Source organism: Girardinichthys multiradiatus, chromosome 20, assembly GCF_021462225.1.
Source record: "Girardinichthys multiradiatus isolate DD_20200921_A chromosome 20, DD_fGirMul_XY1, whole genome shotgun sequence".
In the NCBI taxonomy this organism is placed as follows: Eukaryota; Metazoa; Chordata; class Actinopteri; order Cyprinodontiformes; family Goodeidae; genus Girardinichthys; species Girardinichthys multiradiatus.
Window position 1 is genome coordinate 44707959 of NC_061812.1, and position 21992 is coordinate 44729950.

General features: G+C 40.3%; 1 protein-coding gene across 7 annotated transcripts in view; it reads left to right on the forward strand.

The window, feature by feature from the left end:
* The first annotated feature begins 4276 nt into the window (after window positions 1-4276).
* The window catches only part of chl1b (cell adhesion molecule L1-like b), a 120130-nt gene continuing 102414 nt past the window's right edge, over window positions 4277-21992 (forward strand). For 4 of the 7 annotated variants that reach the window (XM_047347097.1, XM_047347100.1, XM_047347099.1 and 1 more), the window contains exon 1: window positions 4279-4669. The gene's annotated coding sequence lies outside the window, so the exon portion shown is untranslated. Of the gene's footprint in view, window positions 4670-21992 lie in introns of all 7 variants that reach the window. The other 3 variants (XM_047347105.1, XM_047347103.1, XM_047347104.1) reach the window with 3 other exon arrangements.

Consider the following 21992-nt stretch of genomic DNA (forward strand, 5'->3'; position numbering starts at 1 on the left):
GTCTAACCATTGTGTAATCCACTCAGTGCTGTTATGATGACCCAAATCAGGTTATTTGGATTCAGTTCAATCTGTTTATTTCCTTTCTTTGGGAACAGAGAGCTCTCAGGTCTTTGTTTTTGGTAACACTCAGGTGAAGATGATTCCAGGAGAGGAAGAAGACCTGGCTGACAGCATTCCAGTCAGCTTTTAACCTTAGCCCTGTTGCAATTTCCCCTCTTCTGAGACTATACAGTTAGATACAGGATCAAACATAGTTTCCTGCCAAGGACCTGTCTTTAAAGCATACTCCATACATTTCAGACATTCAATGTAAGAATTCTTCATTCATTACCAATTTTGATGTGTGTTTAGGATTTTTCTCCTGTTTGAAACACCCAATTGTGTCCAAGTTTCAACCTTCTAGTTGTTGATTTGAGGTGACGTTGAATTTCGAGGCAGTCCTGTTCGCCATTACACTACCCACTCTGGTTTATGCATCATCACCACTGCCAGCCAAAGACCCAAAGCATGACAGTGCCACCACCATACTCTGCAGTTTACGTTTTTGGGTTTGAGAGACTTATCTTGAATTTTCCAAACATACCTCTTCTCATTGTGGCCAAGTATCTTGTCTGACCATACCATTTATTTTTCCAGAAGGCATTTGGCTTGTTTATGTGGACAGATGTAAATTTATGTTGAGCTTGAAGGCACCTATTTTGGAACTGGGTCTTCTTTCTTAGACAGTACCCTCTCCATCCATGTAGATCCCAAAGAAATATCTGATAAAATATCTAACACTAATTTTGTAATGCTTAAAATAATGTATGTCAGAGCCCTGATGTAAGCCCTTTTGTAAATGTGTGGATTATGCTGGAAAGCCAAGGTCCACACAGGAAACCAATCACTTTAACTGAGCTCTCAGAGAGTGGTCAAATATGCAGCCAGACCTATGCCAGAAGCTTAATGATGGCTACAAAATGTGCGAGGTTTCTCTGCAACTTACTAAGGAGCATTAACCTAAATATAAGTAGGTGTGTATGTGCATTTTTGAGCCTGTACGTCTATGTGGATTAGCCCAAAATTAATATTAGCACTTAACCCCAGAATAATAGATAAACGCAGGAGGAAAATGCTCCCCTGAGATTGGTGAAAACTATGTATACAATCACAATGAATTCTCTTATTAGTTTAAAGTCATTTAATTTATAATCCCAAATCTGGAGACTTCCTGTTTTAGATGTCCATCTCAAACGACCTGATGAGTCAAGATGACCGATAGTGAGCTCTTAAACATTCCCGGCACTGGCGAGAAGCTCTTCCCACCTTGTCATTTCCAGGGTAGAGATTGGCACCATCTTTATGTCTGGGTCTGAGGTTATTGGATAAATTGATTTCTCGCTGACCTTTCCTGCTTGCTCCGCTGATGCGAAGAGTTCTTAATGATCCTGTGCTGTCAGAGGTGCTGAAATCATAGATCCCAACAGACACCATTAGTCTACAATACCGGGGCTGGCTTTATGATCAAAGTAGTGGAACTGGTTGATATACACCAGGTTGACACAACAAGAGCACCTGTTAGTGTACGGCAATCTATCATGAAATCCAAGGAGGGGATGCTGCCTTTGCAATGTAAGTCCTCTGAAGCCCAGGCAGATGATTCAACGTTGTATTAGGACTTCAAGTGTTAAATTTGAGTATTTCTTGTCTATTATTAAGTAAAAAGAAACAACAGTATAAAGAGTTAAAATTTTAACTTTGCTCAACTCTTTATTAGTTTGTGCTTATATTCTGTTTGCATTCAGGTTGTCATTGTAGATAATTAATTTCATAAAACATGTTCTTTTCATAAAGTAAAAAAACATAGTTCAATATCATGCAAATGTTTCTTTTCTCATTAAAGAACATGGCACTGACAAGTTCTGCTACTGATTTTAGGTTTCTGGAGATTTCGAAACCTAACTCAGATGTGAAACATTTTGGAAGAACCAAGAAGAACTGCTTCCTTTGCACTTTGTGTTTTGTTTCTATAGTATGAATGGAAAAATCATTTTATGTAAATGATCAACAAATAAACATTTTCAAGGGAGACTTAGGATAAAAATAAGGAGGCTAATAATCCAAAACATGTTGAACTTTACTGAACAGCCACAGTACCAAAAGCAACCCCCTCATATGTTATATATGCAGGGGTTGGACAATGAAACTGAAACACCTGTCATTTTAGTGTGGGAGGTTTCAAGGCTAAATTGAACCAGCCTGGTAGCCAGTCTTCATTGATTGCACATTGCACCAGTAAGAGCACAGTGTGAAGGTTCAATTAGCAGGGTAAGAGCACAGTTTTGCTCAAAATATTGAAATGCACACAACATTATAAAGTTCAAAAGAGGACAAATTGTTGGTGCATGTCTTGCTGGCGCATCTGTGACCAAGACAGCAAGTCTTTGTGATGTATCAAGAGTCACGGTATCCAGGGTAATGTCAGCATACAACCAGGAAGGACGAACCACATCCAACAGGATTAACTGTGGACGCAAGAGGAAGCTGTCTGAAAGGGATGTTCAGGTGCTAACCCGGATTGTATCCAAAAAACATAAAACCACGGCTGCCCAAATCACGGCAGAATTAAATGTGCACCTCAACTCTCCTGTTTCCACCAGAACTGTCCGTCGGGAGCTCCACAGGGTCAATATACACGGCCGGGCTGCTATAGCCAAACCTTTGGTCACTCATGCCAATGCCAAACGTCAGTTTCAATGGTGCAAGGAGCGCAAATCTTGGGCTGTGGACAATGTGAAACATGTATTGTTCTCTGATGAGTCCACCTTTACTGTTTTCCCCACATCCGGGAGAGTTACGGTGTGGAGAAGCCCCAAAGAAGTGTACCACCCAGACTGATGCATGCCCAGAGTGAAGCATGGGGGTGGATCAGTGATGGTTTGGGCTGCCATATCATGGCATTCTCTTGGCCCAATACTTGTGCTAGATGGGCGTGTCACTGCCAAGGACTACCGAACCATTCTTGAGGACCATGTGCATCCAATGGTTCAAACATTGTATCCTGAAGGCGGTGCACCAATACACACAGCAAGACTGTTGAAAGATTGGTTTGATGAACATGACAGTGAAGTTGAACATCTCCCATGGCCTGCACAGTCACCAGATCTAATATTATTGAGCCACTTTGGGGTGTTTTGGAGGAGCGAGTCAGGAAATGTTTTCTTCCACCAGTATCACGTAGTGACCTGGCCACTATCCTGCAACAAGAATGGCTTAAAATCCCTCTGACCACTGTGCAGGACTTGTATATGTCATTCCCAAGACGAACTGTATTGGCCGCAAAAGGAGGCCCTACACCATACTAATAAATTATTGTGGTCTAAAACCAGGTGTTTCAGTTTCATTGTCCAACCCATGTACATATGTATAGCTTATTAGCACATAATTGTGAAGTTTAAAGAAAGGCTTCCATCATTTTAAGAATTTTTACAAACAACAATCTGAAAAGTCTGGCATGCATTTGCATTCAAGACCCATCCCTCAGATACCTTTAAAATAAAACTGAATTCAAACTGCTGTCAGAATTCAGATAATTAGTAAATAAATTCCAATGGTGTGAAATCGAATCTCACCATGAATACAGCTGTTCTTTGAAGGCATCAGAGGCTGGTTGGTGAAGCTAACACTGCATAATGACACAATGTCGCCAGAAAATGGAGTTGGCAGCATCATACTGCGGGGATGGGAAAGGTAAGACATGAAATCGTGGAGAGGCTCAAGGTGGGGTTGAGACATAAAAACTATTTCAAGTTTTGGACATCCAGTGTGATCCATCCACCATCCAAAAATCTTTTAATTTGGTTTTACATATATTTATTTTATGACCTCTTGGTATATCGCATTAAACCCAACAAAAGAAACTGAAGTTTGTGGTGTCAGATGACATAATGTCAAAAAATAAAAGGGGTATTATTATACTACTTAAAGTCATTGTAACCGAATGCCCCCATGTGGACACCTTGACATTGCAGGCCTGGCTACTGTTACTGTTGTCAGAGCCACAGAAGATAGCTGATTTCATCGCAGGAAAACACAATGAACTGTCTACTGATGTAGTGAATTAAAATGTTTTTGACTCTCCTCCATGTTTGAACAACAACAGAGTTTTTTCCCCTGCCTCATCTCCTCCTCCTCCCTTTTAAACCTGCTCTCTGTGAATCCTGGGAATAATGTCCGTCACAGTTTTTGGGGGGTCTGCGTAGGGAAGAGGGGCAGTGGTGGAGGGGGCTTTAACCCGGTCACAACGCGGGGAAGTTGCGCACGGTGTTACTGCGTTGCCATGGGGTTTTGTGAAACCTATTGACTGCGATAGGGTCCCTGCTTTTCTTCTGAATCTGTCTTTGTTGGAAGAGGAGGAAACCCCTATTACTTTTTTTTTCTCCCCCAAGTCTTGCAGAGGCGCGTGAGGAGGCAAGAGGGGGAGGAGGAGGAGGGGAGCCGAAAGGAGCAGCAGCATCCAGGGGAGTTGGAGAAGGCGGAGGAGGAGAAGCGGAGGTACTTCGGTTAAGACCAACAGCGAGGCGAAGCGGCTGAACGTTTAACAGTTACACACCTCCATCTTTTTCTCCCGGCAGTGGACGCAAATCAACTTTGGGAAGAAGGGCTGTGGCACGAGTTGCACCTGAGGGTGAGTTCCCAGCACCTTCTGCCTTCACAGTCTTTCTGAGAAAATCTTTTCTATTCGTTGAGAGTTGATAATTTTTTTTAATCAGTTATTGGTGTTCAAATGTCGCTGGTTTGAGCTATTTAGCACCACCGCAGGTGTTTGAAAATAAATGTCATCTGTTTAAAATAAGGCATAGTGAATGGTCTGGGCAAAGGGTTGGATGATCCCTTTTATAATTTCATGACTTGAATAATTCGACCTAAAGTGTTAATTTTTAGCGGGGAAGTTTAAGCTTTCTTTTATCTTTATTTCCTATAAAATACCCGTAAAACTCTCACGCTGACTTTGAGTAATTACAACAATATATAATTCAGCCAGATTAATTAATATTTTACATAGATAATTGTATTTTATTTTTTTATAACAGCCTGTTACAGTAATGACAGGAAATCCTACCGTGTTACATTATCCAGTGGTTAATGGGAATTTCGGCTCTTTTTCCAAGATCCAGATCATTTTGCTCATCTCGTTTAAAAAAAGAGTCGGTTCTTTGCGCTCCCAAACATCTCTGCTACAGATGCATTGTTTTTACACAGAGAGATATATATCTGCCTGTTTAGTATGTTTTGGGGGTTATTATTTCACAGTAGCATATATCGAATTATAAGTGTGATCAGTATTACTAAATGGCATCTAGAAGTTTTTCCCAACCTGTCTCCTGAAATTAAGCAAAATAGCAAAATAGTTAAAACATATTAACACCATAAAGGTCAGAAGAGGTAAAACAGTACTTAGAAATAGATAAAAGAAATTGAAAGTGCGATTCATGTTGTTATTGTACCACTGGTTAATTGACTATGTAGACTGTAAGATACTCAGGATCACTTGCCTCTTTGACTGTTACTTTATGGGTTGCAAGACGAAAAGTTCACGAACCACTGGTTTACGATATAACATTATATATATATGTATTTTTCCCAAATATTGATCCGAGTCATTTAGGATTAGGTACCAATGCCAAGTCCCAGTTCTCTATTTCCTTAAAGTTAATAAAATCAATGTCATGCCTATGCTTGAAAGTGCAGTAAAATAACACTATCTTTCATTAGTAGTGGACTTCACTCAACAACTAATGCTTTTCATGATGAAGCAGTCTCTCCTGTCTGAGGGATAATTTGTCCTTACTGTGGTTTCAGCAAGTTATTCTCAATATGTTGCACTTACATGGTTTAACTAGTGCCATGCTAATGTTAGCATGTGTGCTATTGTTTTGATATGACTTGTTGAGAATGAGACTTGTAACAGATTTAATTGTGTTCCCAGTAAATCATTTGAAAAACTGCTGTTCTCATGCTTCAGAACCGTACTGCCTTGCTTTGAAGACCATAGAGTTTCTCATACACTGAGAGCTGTCTGGAAATATCTGAGCCCAGTACAGCGCAGGTCACATGACCCAGACAGACCAAGAACCACAGCTGTCAATGCAGTCTCTCTTTCACTGTGATCCTCATTGTAATGGGTAAAAATGACCTATGCTGTAGGGGAAAACAGATTTGTTAGATACAAAAAAAATAATATAGTTTTGAAAGCTGTGCACATGATAAAAGGGCTGTGATTGTTAAAAGTTGGCTGTGCAAAATGAAACTGCACAGTTCTTTTTTAACTTTGTGGGAATCTGCATGCTTTAACATTCCTATCACTATGCTGCTAAGAACACTTGGGCAATGTATAGATTAATAAAGATGACTCCATGTATATACAGATGTAAAGTGCAAGGTTCACCTGTTACACTACCGATAATAGGACCAAATTTGGTTATTTTAATGTGTTTTAAACGTATAAAAAATTCAAAAAGTGAAACAACTGTGCTGAATTTAAGAACTTTTTTTAATTGTATCTTACACTGGATATACAAAAATAAATGTTCATTACATATGGCCCCACCTTCCCTTTCTGCTATTCTATGCCTACATAGAGTGTAGCACTGTGTCTGTGACCCTGCCACTGGCTGGTGGCATGGTCCAAGCTTCTCTTCTACTGCCACAGTCTTTTTAACCTGATATGGTCCTGACTTGTTTCTAGAGGAGTTTCAGCTTTGGCTAGATGGTGTGGAAAACATCTAGTCCTGTCTGCATAATACAGGTACGTTCATTGAAGAAAATCAAAGCAAACAGCTCTTTGGCAGGAGAGAAATGTTTGATTTGATTTATCTGAGCAAGCCAGAAATAGCGAGAGCTTGGGCATTGCCCATAACACAGGCATGTTCAGCATTGGCTCTCATTATAAGAACTGAATGGATAGTGAGACATCTCTATATCAGGAGTAAGTGCATTCTTTTAGAGCCACCTGGGATCAGAGATTGTGTAGAGATTCCTTGTTTGTGGTTAATCTGCCCTGGTTAGTGGTGTGCAAGTTTGTACACGGGGTGATATCCAACTTCAGCAAATTTGTTGTTGTGCTATGAAATGATCACACATTTCACACTGCAATAGAAATGGCTTAAAAGTTAAAATATGTTTACGGGCAAAAAAAACAAACCATGTTTCCATAATTAAATTACCTCAGCTTCCCTGAATCCCTCTGCACTCTTCAGGAAACAGTTCCTCATTACAGGCGTCGACGACAGAGCGTAAACACGCATGCCAAAAGATCACGATGATTGATGAGCGTTGAATCTGCGCGATTAAAATCGCATTAGAGTGGTAATGGTTATCAGTGGTTTCTGGCTGTTTCTGATGAGCTAGTTGCGTTGGAGAATCTTCCCCCCCCCCCCCCTTTCACGTGGTCGACATAGTTATGAATATTTACAAGGTATGTAAATGCTTGTGTGGAACTGCTGCAAATTTTTGTGTTTTGTTTCCTCACTGCTGTTTTATGGTGTCTCCGTGCAGACGACTGCCTTTGAGGGAATCCCAGGAAACATAAATGCTCTGTAGTTTACTCCTAATTTGGTCCTTGTATTCTCTTTGATGCTTTTTTTCGGATTGTTTAAAACAAGGCTCTCAACTTGGCCTATATTGTCACAGAAAACAAAGGAGGAAGAAGTTGGATTCTCTCCTAGTAACCATGCTACTGACAGAGATCTTCTTTAACTGGTGCTTTGGGTTCCTGAATAATGTTAAACACAAAGACCATGTAAAGTGGGATGCCATGAGTACTTCTAATGGTCTTCCACTTATGCAGTATCCCATACAGCTTAGCGGGGTGTCCCCAAAGCACAAAGGTCCTCCAGTGTTCATAGCCACAATTATCACCTATCAGGTAAGCAGAGGAAGTCTAAATGTAATTTCTAGGCCAAAGACAACATCCTCTAATAGCACTTGTCATCACACGTGGTCCCCTGCCTCCCCTCTCTGTATTCAGGCCAGTGGCGCTTTGTGTCCAGAAGTAGGTCGAATGCTTCTCACCAAACACATTTGAACCAGAGCCAGTAATTGGAAAAGCAATGTGTCGACCATCTCCCTGCCGGTCTATGTCAGGCAGCGCTGCTGCGCCACTTAATATGCAGCTCCAACCTGGCACATTTCATGGACCCTTTTTCATCCCTTTTAATCATCCGTTTAATCGTTTGGATTTCAAAACAGCAGCAAACAGAACATCCGTTGTGGCCGCAGATGCACAGATTCTCAATCAGGATTCAGCTGAGCGTGAGTTTAAAATAAATATATGGGTGTAGAGGTCGGGGGACACCCAAACCTCCTCCTGCACTTTACTGAGAGGAGTAGAAGATTGAAAACTAGCAGTCCTTTTAGAAGGCGTGAGAGATTTAAAGATGTGCACAAGCAGACAATGATTATAAAGTGCCTAGCAAAAGTATTCACACCTCTTGGGCTTTTTTTTCACAATTTGTCACCTTAAGGCCACAAACTTCAATGTATTTTCTTGGGATGAATTACGTAAAAACTGATACTTAGTAGTAAATAATGGGGAAGTGGAAGAGAAACACATCATTTTTGACAAATACAAATCTAAAAACTATGGTGTGCATTTGTATTTGACACCACTGAGTCAGTCCTTTAAATCAAGGGTCCCCAGCTCTAGCCCTGGATAACTACTGTCCTGCAGCTTTTAGATGGATCCCTTCTCCAACTCATCTGAATCAAATGATTGGCTCATTACTAGGCTTCTGCAGCGCTTGATGACATTTTGAGGAGGACATGTTAGAAGTTTGTGGCCGTAATATGAAAAGATGTGATAGAAGTCCAGGCAGTTGGAGACACCAAATGTAAACCATTCCATTGTGGTTCTGGTTCTATGTTAAGGGTTGTTGACCTGCTGAAAGGGGAACCTCCAGCCCTGTCTCAGGTCTTTTGAGGTCTCTAACAGGTTTTCTTCCAGGATTGCCCTCTGATTTAACTCCATCCATCTTCCTATCAAGTCTCATTAGCTTTACTGCTCCTACTGTAGAAAGAATTACCCCAGGATGTCTCATTGTTGGGATGGTGTGTTCAGGGTGATATTAATGTTAGTGTCCTGTCACATGTAGCATTTTTTCATAGAGACCAGAGATTTTAATAATGCCTTTCATCTGACCAGCTCACATTTCCACTTGTTTTATGTCCCATAATGACTTTAAATGGAACTTCTTTCAACTAAGCCTTTTTCTTGCCACTGGTCTATAAAGATCAACATTTGGATGTCTGCAGGTCAAAGCTTGACATTTTGTTTTCTAACTCACATCAGTTTTAAGCTTCTCCACACCTCTCTCCCTGGTCTTCATGATGTTTTTGTTTAACTAATGTTCTCCAACAAACATCTCAGACCTTCACAGAACAGCTGAATTATACAGATGGACTATATTTACTAATTAGGTGACCTCTGAAGGCAATGTGATGCCTTTATTTAGGGGTATCACAGTAAAGGGGGGCTGCATACAAATACATGCCACACTTTTCAGATTTAGAACCACCATAACTTTGCTTCTACTTGGCAATTATGCACTACTTTATATAAGTCACCCCAGTAAAATGCATCACAATGCAGTGAAAGAGTTGAAGGGGGGTTTGAATATTTTTTGTGCCAGTGTTTAAGCCGATAGTATGTGCATGTGCTCTCTTTACATCCTGGTTGCAGCATGTGGGGCATGAGAGTTACAAGCAGAAGGAAACAGAGTGCTCTTTCTTTGCAGCTACAGGCAGACCTGATGTGGAACAGAGCAGACTGAAAGATGTAGGTGGAAAGAATCAGCGTGGCCGAGGCTCTCTACTTCTGTAGACTTGAGCCAAGGACAAAATGAACACATTCTCTGGTTTAATATTTGAGATGTTTGCTGCTTTGCTGTGTTCAGCCTGTGACAGATACATCTCTTATCACAAATGCACAAATGTAATTTCAGGATAGAATCCAGATTGTCGGATGAAATCTGGAGTATCAGATGGCTTTTAGAGATTAGGGGAACCCAGTCTGCCAGCGGTGAGCGTTAGTTAGCTGCGCTGTCAGACTAATTGTCCATCTAAGCAGCCGTTATCGCTTTTATCAGGAGAGTGGTGCTGGTGCTGTCTGCAAAAGAAGTCAACCTCGAAGGTGAGGCAGGTATGTCTTGAAGGTGGAGTGCTTAGCAATTGCCTGGGCCCTAATTGATGTTCAGCTCAGGCTCTAGGGCTAGAAGCAATTACAACGAGGACTCGTGCTTCTTGTGCTGCAGGCAGAGTTGGGGGTGCCGCACCTCAGCCAAACCGGAGCCCTCCTCTTTCATGTTTGTCATCGATGACAGTGGGAAGGGGCATGATTCCATTGTGTTCTGGAAATGTGTTTGGTTAGATGAAATATTTATTCCACTGCATACTTTCTGGCTATATACATATATTAATTCACCAGATTTATTTATATTTATCGTACCCGTTACTGGTTCAGAGAGGATTTTGAGAGAGGAAGTGATTCCTTCCAGCAAAAAAAGGGGGGTGGTGGGGGGGGGGGGGGGGGGGTGGGGGGGGTGAGATATAAGATGTGCTGATAACCAGAATCAATGTTTATTTCTTATTTAACAGGTCAGTGCATCATCAGGGGAAACTGGGGCTGAAGTGATCAATGGCTCAGCGGTGTGCACGGACAATTAATCTGGAAAGTCAAGACAGAAGGACAAACCTGTGGTGTGGTCAATGTTATCTGGAATGCTCAGTGCTTCTTTTACCGGCACAGGGGAACAAGAAGTCAGGAGCCAGAGTTGACGGGGTGTTATGTATGCATCCCTGCATGCCTGAGGGTGTAGTTCTGCTTTTCATTGTTCTCTTTCTCTGGCTTTTTTGTTTGAGATGGAACATTTTACCTTCATTTACTGGTATTTTTTGCCAACTATGCAGCTTAGAATTAGAGATGCATGGAAACAATCAGCCAGAGAATATACCAGCCTGCTGGTCAAATGCTACAAAATATTTTTTTCCTATTTATTTATTACCTAGACCAATGAACCCCTATCATGTTTAGTCTATAAATGCCTGAACCAACAGTATACACTGTTAGGCTCTTTTTTGAATTCATTAAAAATCATAGGGAAGATGGGAAATATTCTTGATCCTTTGTTGAGGAATAAAGGAATTCCTTTATTTTGCCTTTGATTAAAAACTACTACCTCTACAAGAGAACATTAGGCAATTTTTTTCTCTTTTATTTATTATAATTCTTTAAAAAAATTACAAATGGTCAAAACCAGAATCAGCAGGTCAGACTGCTAAAGGAAATCAGCACCGGTCCAGGGGAAGTCAGATCAGGGGATCTATAATTAAAATCCTTTCATGTCGTTGGTAGTTTGTATGTGTTTAAATGTATCAACACAAAAAAAAAGGCAAAATCAATAACAAATGGAGTGCCTTGTTATGATTATGTCCTAGTGACTGTGTGCCACTTAATGTGTTATAATCCCAGCCTCGAGGCTGGTAGGGAATACGCTTTTCCAAAGCGGTTTCCCTCCTTCGTGGCATTTAGTGCGAAAGCTGTGATATGTGGTGGTATTCCGCCTCATCTGGTTCTGAAATAGTAGTCTTTATGTTTAATTAATCATCTGAGATTAGGCTCACATGAAAACCATAAGCAATAATGAGGGCCCATAACGGGACGTTTTATGTGAGGAACTGTAATCCCATGATGCATTGCTGTCAGTTTTTAAACTTTTTCCAAACTGGCTGTCCTGGTTTTGGCTAGTCAGCATGGAATTATAATACCTCTGTTGGACTGGTGTACATGTCCTCTGACTTCCCTGTTCATATATTAAAGCCTCTGTGAAAAGCACGACACAAGCATAAGGTTCTCAAAGGGACAACAAACATGACAGTTATGCCTTAAAGAGGAAGGAGTTATTACCCTTAAGTCACTGGGATACATGGTAGATTTCCATTTCTATTGGAGGCTCAATTCGGAATAACTCATGCATACAGAGGTGAAACGAACAAAGAGCACATTAATAAAAGTGACAAATGTAGAGAATGGAACAGAGGAGCAAGGTATCACCGGCTTTGTGTCCAATGAAGGGTATTGTGCGTGGCTGCTGGGAGAAGGTTACTGGAGGACCCTTGGGATATCAAAGTGAAGGGCGCGAAGAGGACAGTTTTGACAGGCAGGGTACACAGAGGACATAGCTGTGAAGAAATGAAACACACCCCGTGCTGCGGGACTGGGATGTTTGCCAGGAAATATGTCAAATCTGCTTCTTGCAATGCAACGTCATCCACACATTGTTGTTATTTCAATAAATGGCCCAGAAAAATACAGGATGTTCACAGTAATATGGACGTTAGATGTTAGATGTACACGTTAGAGAGGATAAATTCAACAAAAACGACAATAATGCAGACTTTAGTCAGTTTGACTGACGTTTCAGTAGGCATGCATTTTATTTTTATTCTAATTAAGAATTTTTTATTACCATGTACCTGCAACCAGAAGAAGTTTATTAGTCAGTCTGGATCAGAGCAGAGTCCAAGACCAAGGTGGATTTATTTTAACATTTTTTAATCAACTCTCATACCTAAAATTTTATACTCTCTCCACAGAAGCCTACTTTGAAAAAAAAAATCCATGCTAGTCCTTTACTAGGCTTTTTAGTTTGAAATATGACCAGAAATGTTCCAGCCTTGATCTCAGAATCCATCATGGTGAAGTAGTGACAGGTGCTGTAGTAAATTGTGCTGTAGCACTTCTGTCAAACCCAGTTTGTCTCATTAAATTAGTTGCTGTCCTACTTCTATAATTGAACAAGGTGCTGGGGTATTTGTATTGGCAAAATACAGCGTAGTGCAGGATCAGCTTTAATGTTGATGAATCAAATCCTTCTCTAACTTACAACTACAAATCTGCCAACTCAGGTGTGACATTATTCATAGCTCATCATACCAACTTCTGAGTTGTCTACTGTTTTTCCTTTAAGTAGTCTCTAAAAAAAAAGCTCCTTGCAATGCACACTTTTCAAACATGTATTTCTAAATCCTGAATGGAGGTTTCTGTCAGATACTAAATTACTCTTTCAATATTGCGCTTATATCGCTACACGGTTGGTAGCATTGTTGCCTTACAGCAAGAAGGTTCTGGATTTGACTCCCGGCCGGGGGTCTTTTTGAATGGAGTTTGCATGTTCTCCCCATACATGCATGGGTTCTCTCTGGGTACTCTGGCTTCCTCCCACAGTCCAAAAACATGACTGTTTGGTAAATTGGTCTCTCTAAATTGCCCTTAGGTGTGAATGAGTGTATGCTTGGTTGTTTGTCTTGTATGTCTTTGTGTTGCCCTGCGATGGATTGGCGACCTGTCCAGGGTGTACCCTGCTTCTCGCCCGTAGACTGCTGGAGATAGGCACCATCTCTCCCGTGCCCCACTATGGAATAAGTAGTATAGAAGATGAATGAATAAATGAATATTGCATTAGAAAGTGTAAGCACAGCTACAGATGAGAAAACCATTGTAACAACATTGTAAATGAATCCCAGAGAATGTAATACCAATATAAATGCTAGTTTATCATATTCGATCAGCAAGATCTAATGACCATTTCATTTCATATCATGTAGAACTGCAGATGCACCAGTTAAAATATTGTACTATATTTGAGTGTTTTCCTTGTAGTCTAGGTAGAAGCCTGAATTCAGAGCAGACATAGATCAGTAGAAACAAGTTCCCTTATTAAATAGCTTCTTGAACCTTCTGTGCCTCCACTGCCTTACATGTTTCAACACCTGACACAAAAAATAGCAAAGTTTGAGTCTTCATGCAGTACCAACTTCCACACTGAAGAGTATTGTGTTTAGCACAACCTGTTAGTGCCTTGGTCCATTGTGGTCACTGTTTGGAAAATAATTTTTCTGTGTTTTTTTGGCCTGCCAGTCGGCACTCAGATTCATCTAGATAAAAATTGACCGATTACAGTCCATAGCATTTTCTCAGTGCAGTCTAATATTAATATTCAAACAGAAATTAAGTAAAGACCGTTCTGTTTGCATTTAGAGATGCAACATTTCCTGGCATGTTAGGCACACCATAAAAGGATATCTCTAAATTGAATCCAAATGATTGACTTTATTATATCAAGACTGCATCCAGCATCAAAGTAGGCAGTCCACATTGCTGTAATAATAACCTGTTAGCATTTTGTTCAAATCTAGTCATAGTTTTGTATCACTGGACAGCATAGCTTCATTGTTTATACAATGCTTTAAGTTATCTTTGTGCAATCTGACGCTTAAATGTAAATTGTTCTACTGATCTCCTGTTAATGTTGTCTATGAGAGAATCTCTAAAGTGTTTGAATGAGTCTGTCTGGACGTAGGTGAGGAAAATGAGTCTGTGTAGCTAGGAATGTCATAATGGCAGCACCGTCTTCCCCTGGGGCCTCATTACGTTGTGTCGGCACCCGTTGGGTTCTGGATGTGGACTGTCGGGAGTCGGTTCACCTCCATGTATGTTGATGTGGTGTGAACATGAGGCCAGTGTCTGCTGTGCATATAAAGAGGCTGTTTACAGCTCCATTTAGCCTCAGAGTCAAGCACAAAGAGAACAAATCAAGCATGATTACAACCCTGAAACACAGAGGGAGAGTTGAGTGGTCAGTTTGTTAAGTGGGCAAAACACATGGGCAGAGTTTAAAATAATCTATACGCTTTCTGTTGCAGCACTGCACCGGTATGTTTTCATTTAGTTTGATCCAAAGGGAAAATGTGCATAAACTAACCGTTTCATGCAAACAGACATTAAATCTATCAGAAATGTTTGCAGCTTTGCACTGCTGCTGCAGCAGTGTGATGTTTAGTAACAAGGACCCCACATTTCAGTATTCTTCTTCATGTATCTATTTTATATTTATTAGAACTTCTTTTCTCAGGAGAAACTTCTCAGCAGTTTTTAAAGTTATTTGTTTCTGAAAGTCTTTGCAGTCGCCCTTTAGGATCCTCCTCAGTAAGCCAGATCTCAGCATGTCTATTTCTTAATGTTCTCACCCCCAGACATGGCAAATGTTGAGTTAAAGAATCTTGCCAAGCTGGTGCAATTCCAAATTAATTAATCAGTTTAGGGGGGAGCTCCCATCTCCATTTCTTTTTTCTTTTTTTTTTTACAAGCATAACCCACAGAACGCCAGCTATGAACCACAGACCTCCTTGACCTCATTATTTTCACTACGCCACATTCATGCTGGATAGAAATAAAGACTTCTTGTTTTTATTGCTCTACGCTGAATTACATAAATTCCTCACCTTGGAACTTTTAGATGGTATATAGTGGAATTTTAACATGTGTGGGAGGGTGTCCTGCCAGTAAAATGAACCAATTACAAGGCTGGATTCTTGTACATGAAGGTGCTTATGGGTTTGGGGGTAAAGAAAATAGCTTGATGCTAAATTACTTAACAATTTAGTCACTAATGGACTCATTTAGAGACACAGCAGGTCAGTGTAGGAATGTGAGTTTATCTGCGCTAGCGAATCAGTCTCATCTAGACTTTGCTACAATACTAGAGTGAAATGCTCACCATGAAATTCCAACCAGATTTGTATCAATTGTTAAAAGATTCATCATCTGACAATATGGCTTATTATGCGTTTAGTTTCCTTTCCACATTTTTTTACAACACAAAAACGTTTTATTAGAATGTTCTGTGGTAGACCAACACTAACCTGTGCATAACTAGTGCATGTGAAGTGGAAGAAAAATTATGCATGGTTTTTAAAATGTTTTTTGCAGATAACTGTGGATGCATATGTATTCACCCCCCTGCATCTGTACTGTGCAGAACCTCAAGCACAGTGACATTGCATGATGTTGCCACGGCCATGTATCACAGTGGGAGTCTTGTATTCAGGGTGATGTGCAGTGTTAGTTTTCTACTGTGTTTTGTGTTGCTTCTTTGATTAATGCACTCCTTGTCTGCTGTCTGCTGTGTTCCTTCATCTTTAAGGTGCTTTTCTGATTTTATTTGTAAAAAATCTTTAAATGCAATCCTCATTTTTTTTACACTGCAACAAAATCTACTGCTTAACAAATATCCCAATATCCCAATAAAATAGAGTGAAGTTTATTGTTGTAACATAAAATTTATTTGAATACTCTACGAAGCGTTAGTGCTTTGTTCTGTTACAGAAATAAAGCTGGGGGCTATTTCCATCACCCATGAACTCATGAGAGAGGTAACATTGTATTTTGGAGCTCTGAGTGCAGGGTGAACTGTGAATTTTTTTACCTGAAAGCAAAATACCAAATATCTATAATTGGTCCAATAAGCTGAACAAAAAGGCTCAGAATGAAAATAATTGTCATTTTTGCGTCATAGAGGCAAAACGTGATTAACTACTGCATGTTAAATGGCTGTGGGGAAGCTTGTGGATACTTCTGTAAGGTGTGGGGGGGGGGGGGTTGTTTTAAATTTATCATGTTGATATTACAAAAAAAACATGTACATTATAGATAGAACAGAACAGCTGTGTAATTAGTTGTTTTGTTTGTCTACATTCATCAGTGAAGAACCCCATTCCCCATCTGTGGTTCTCACTTGTATTAGTCCACTGGAGCTCAAGCAGAGAACAGAACCAGCATCAATCTAGCACAGAAAATGTTTGTCGCTGTAAAAGCAAACCTTGCACCATTTCACTGTGAGTGCACCACCAGTGTGAAGAGGCTTAAAGAGGAATCTTTGGAAAACAAAAGCAGATCAATAGTTGTGATCCTATCGAAATGCAGCTTTGATGTCTTGGAAAGACACTCAACAGTCTTTGCTTGTAGTGCAACATTTTCTCCGTGGCTGTCTGACGACCCCGGGGACGGCCACAAACTGCAGTCAGTGTGTCATCTCTCCCTGGTAAAACTTTGAGGTGGTCTTTTCATTTTAGAATTCACCTTCATCTGCACAGCTTCTTCAGACAGTTGTCTTAAGCGCTGGAATTTGCATTTAAATTGACTTCATGTGTTGCCATTTATTTTCTCGAGACCCAGAGTTTTATCATCAACTTCGCTTCTAATTCTCTTGGATCTGCTACAAGTGTGATAACCAAAGCGGGATTATTATTCAGGGAAATTGCAGTCCCAGGTTTGTTTCATGGTCTGCTTTAGACACTCTCAAACCGCCCACTACTGGTGTGTGACAAACTCCAAGAAAACGGGAGATTAAGTTCACGTCATGCATGCATGAAAGATTTTTGAGGAATTATTACAGCTTTGAAACTTTTGTGGGCCTTGCAGAATTTTACAGCTCGGATATTGTTGTAATACATACACAGTGAATTCTGTTCTTGCATTTTTAGAAACTTTTCCATTCTAAAGCATTTATATATATATATATATATATATATATATATATATATATACAGGGGTTGGACAATGTAACTGAAACACCTGGTTTTAGACCACAATAATTTATTAGTATGGTATAGGGCCTCCTTTTGCGGCCAATACAGCATCAATTTGTTTTGGGAATGGAGAAAAACGTTTCCTGACGCGCTCCTCCAAAACACCCCAAAGTGGCTCAATAATATTTAGATCTGGTGATTGTGCAGGCCATGGGAGATGTTCAACTTCACTTTCGTGTTCATCAAACCAATCTTTCACCAGTCTTGCTGTGTGTACTGGTGCATTGTCATCCTGATACACGGCACCGCCTTCAGGATACAATGTTTGAACCATTGGATGCACATGGTCCTCAAGAATGGTTCGGTAGTCCTTGGCAGTAACGCGGCCATCTAGCACAAGTATTGGGCCAAGGGAATGCCATGATATGGCACCCCAAACCATCACTGATCCACCCCCATGCTTCACTCTGGGCATGCAACAGTCTGGGTGGTACGCTTTTTTGGGGCTTCTCCACACCGTAACTCTCCCGGATGTGGGGAAAACAGTAAAGGTGGACTCATCAGAGAACAATACATGTTTCACATTGTCCACAGCCCAAGATTTGCGCTCCTTGCACCATTGAAACCGACGTTTGGCATTGGCATGAGTGACCAAAGGTTTGGCTATAGCAGCCCGGCTGTGTATATTGACCCTGTGGAGCTCCCGACGGACAGTTCTGATGGAAACAGGAGAGTTGAGGTGCACATTTAATTCTGCCGTGATTTGGGCAGCCGTGGTTTTATGTTTTTTGGATACAATCCGGGTTAGCACCCGAACATCCCTTTTAGACAGCTTCCTCTTGCGTCCACAGTTAATCCTGTTGGATGTGGTTTGTCCTTCTTGGTGGTATGCTGACATTACCCTGGATACCGTGGCTCTTGATACATCACAAAGACTTGCTGTCTTGGTCACAGATGCGCCAGCAAGACATGCACCAACAATTTGTCCTCTTTTGAACTCTGGTATGTCACCCATAATGTTGTGTGCATTTCAATATTTTGAGCAGAACTGCAAGCTACAAAAAAAGCTACTAGGCAAATTTGCTCTTCCTCCTCGTCCGATGACGATATAGGAGAAAGTGTCGGAAATGTGGGAATTTGTTATGAGAAATATAGGAAATTGGTAGGCTCGACTATGAAATCTCAAAAGTTCGCAGTACTGTGGCAGCCTTATGTATGCTGATATCCATCTAAATCCCCTAAATACATAACCTGACATTTACAGAGAATTGTATAATGCAGTATTTCAGAATTGGCTCATTAGATCCTATAACCAGAAAATGTGTATTTAACACGTCTCCAAATCATATGAATATGTTTGGGGTTTAAAAGGTTGTACACTTTTTACACACTGACCTTTGGATTTGAGGTGTTCTGAACAGTGTCCCTTCTAGCCTCTTTCAGACTACAATAAAACATAGAAACTGCTCTAGCTAAAACATTACCATAGAACAGTGTAAGTAACTTTTAACAGGATATTTTTCCTTTGTTCATGCAATTGTAGTGTAATAACCTTCCAGTTGCAAATTTGCAAGACTGTGTTTATTTTTAATTTCTTCAAAACCTTTTATTCTGCCCTGACCACTGTGGAGAGCTGTTATACAATCTTCCATCCATTATTTAAAGGGGACATCTCATGCTTTTAAATCCTTCCTTTTCGCACTTAATTCATTCTGTTGTGGTCTATATAAAGTGGAACTGCAATGCTTTGGTCTGAATTCCTTGTTATTGTAGCTCCACAGGCCCCTCTTTTGACCTTGTTATGAGGTGCGTATGAGAGCAACTTGTTTTGTTGCCGTCTCTTTAAATGCTACTGAGACACTTTATGCCCCGCCTCCCTCCTGGTCAAACAGCGCTCCACTTTGACCTGTTAGGCCATTGTTGTAGTTTAATAACAATTATCTAGCCCTGCAAAAACGAGACAAAAGCAATGCAAAACTGTTTATGTAAAAATACCATTCAAAACACGCAGTACAGTTCTGTCTTCAAGGAGCTAAAAGCAGCACACAGCTCTAACATAAGCAGAAGGCGCAATGCTACTGCTATCAGAACAATGGCCAGGACATCATATCTACACAATGAACTCTTGTCTAAAATAAAGTTTGTTGTCATTTTAGATTTATTTTCAGCTTACCGCTTTGCTGCGTCTCTTCCATAGACAAAAGGAACTGACCTCTTAATCAGATTAAGTTCTGCAGCTAATCCTTCTTGATAATGGCGGAGGTTGCTGAAGGCACTTGTTCTTGAAGTGTGAATTTCCCCCACAAATTTAACCAGGCACGTCGAAGACGTCCTGATGCTGGGGGATGGTGTAATGAATTCTGTGGGTTAATACACCCAACAACCGAACCGAACTTATCCTCTTTCAGCGTAGGCATGCATGAGCTCGGAATACATAATCGCAGTGAGAAATAACTATGGCAGATACGCGAAATTGATCTGCAGGATGTCCATGGCCTTGTATAGCTGTTCCGCAGCAAATACTGTGACGTAACAGTTGGAAAAACGTAACAGATGATAGAGAAAACTGAACGAACTGAAAAATATGACCCAAACAGAATTTAAAGGTATCTCCGCACCACCTGGAGAGACTAAATTGACCTTTTCTGCCCTCCGACAGACTCCAAGTACACAACAAAATATATTTAAAGGCTAAAAAAGTGGATTTTGCATGATATGTCCCTTTTAAAACTGTAGTCTAATTTTCATGGTTTGAATTTTTTATACTATGATCCATTTTAACATTCCAAGTTCCTTCTCAATCTCTAATTGTTTAACTGGTGACTACCATACTTTTATGGCAGAGTTAGTGATATTATTGGTTTAATTTAGATTTATTTTTTTTCCCTTTTGTTGTCTTTCCCCTTTGCAGGCACAGAATGGATATTTCAATATGGCTATTTTGATATCTTTCCATCCTGCTATGTAGCTGACATTAGACCAGTATGCTAATTAAAACTGTTGATTTGCAGCATCAGTATATAATTTAAAGTCTGTCAGAGCCATTCCTCCTTTGCCTTGCGTCAATGTATTTTACTGGAATTGTATGTGTTAGACTAACACATAGTAGCATACATTTGTGAAGTGGAAGGGAGAGGAGACAAAGTCTCAAAATGTCTTTTTTTTACAAATAAAAATATGAAAGGTTTGGCCTGGATTAATATTCAGAACAAGTTACTCCGATACCCCTAAATAAAATCCAGTGCAACTAAGAATTTGTAAACCAAGTCCACCTATGTGTAATTTAATCCCAACATAAATAAAGCTGTTCTGTGAAGGTCTCAGAAGTTTGTTACAGAACATTAATGACACTGCATATAACACACAGCATGAAGTTAAAACATGTTTACATTAAAAACAATATCCTAATCTTCGGACATCTCAGATAATTGTTTAGTCCATCTTTCAAAAATGGAATGAAAAACTGCAAACCTACCAAGACATGACTGTCCACTTAAACCAACAAATGAGGCAAGGAAAGCTCTGCTCATCATCCTGAACACGCTACCCTTATGGTAAAACATGGTGGTGGCAGCATCATGCTGTGGAGATGCTTTTTTTCAACAGGGGAAGGAACTTGGTCAGGGTTGATAAGACAGTGGATGAAGGTAAATACAGGAATGTCCTGGAAGAGGACCTGCAAAAGACATGAGGAAGTCCATTGGTTTAGATCACAAAATATTCTTCTGTTAGAATGGCCCAGTCAAAGTTCTGATCCAGATCTAATTTGCAATGAATCTTTCCAAAGCTGGTAGAGACATACCCCACTTTATCGACCCAGGAGGGATAATTATAAATACACAAAACACTTATTTGTTAAAATCAAGAAAACCATGCATTGTTTTCTGTTTACTGTGCAGTTATCCACTACTTTGTGTTGGTCTATCAACATACAATAACCTCACAAAATGTGAAAAAGTTGTGTGGGTATGAATATTTTTGCAGTGCTGTAAAATAGAATAACCCCATCTTGGTGTATATTTTGAGGAAAAAAACAATCTGCAGCTCTTTGTCATGTCAATGTGACCTCTGTGATTAATCCACCTTACAAAAATAGTGGAGCAAGAAGCAGCCGGCACTGTGGGGGTCATGATAATTCAGGGGGAAGGGGTAATTCTGGGTTGACAGCTTGACACAGAGATCACCACAGAAATCCTGTTTAATTGACACCATTACCCTCGAGGTGTGTCGGTTTTCTGACACTTGATGAGCTCATGCATGTTTTTCTCACACCGTAAATAGTAAATCCATGCTTCATGTTTTTAAACCATTGTACACCTCAGTAATCCCCTTTTTAACAGCTGCTAGTCCCAGCTGAGCCACAGTTGGTGTCATGTGTCGGGGGGTTTGTGATGAACCTTTTTATGATTGACTCAGAGGCCAATGTACTTTCACGAGGCAGTCACTCTCTCCCAGTGGGTTTGTTCTTCTAGTCTTCATGTTGGACCTGTGCATTAAAGGCCCCTCGGCTCTGCAGTCTGCTGTAATTCACCTGCTGTTTAAACATTTGGATCATACCCTCGACCACCGAGCCATCCCCAGTCGAC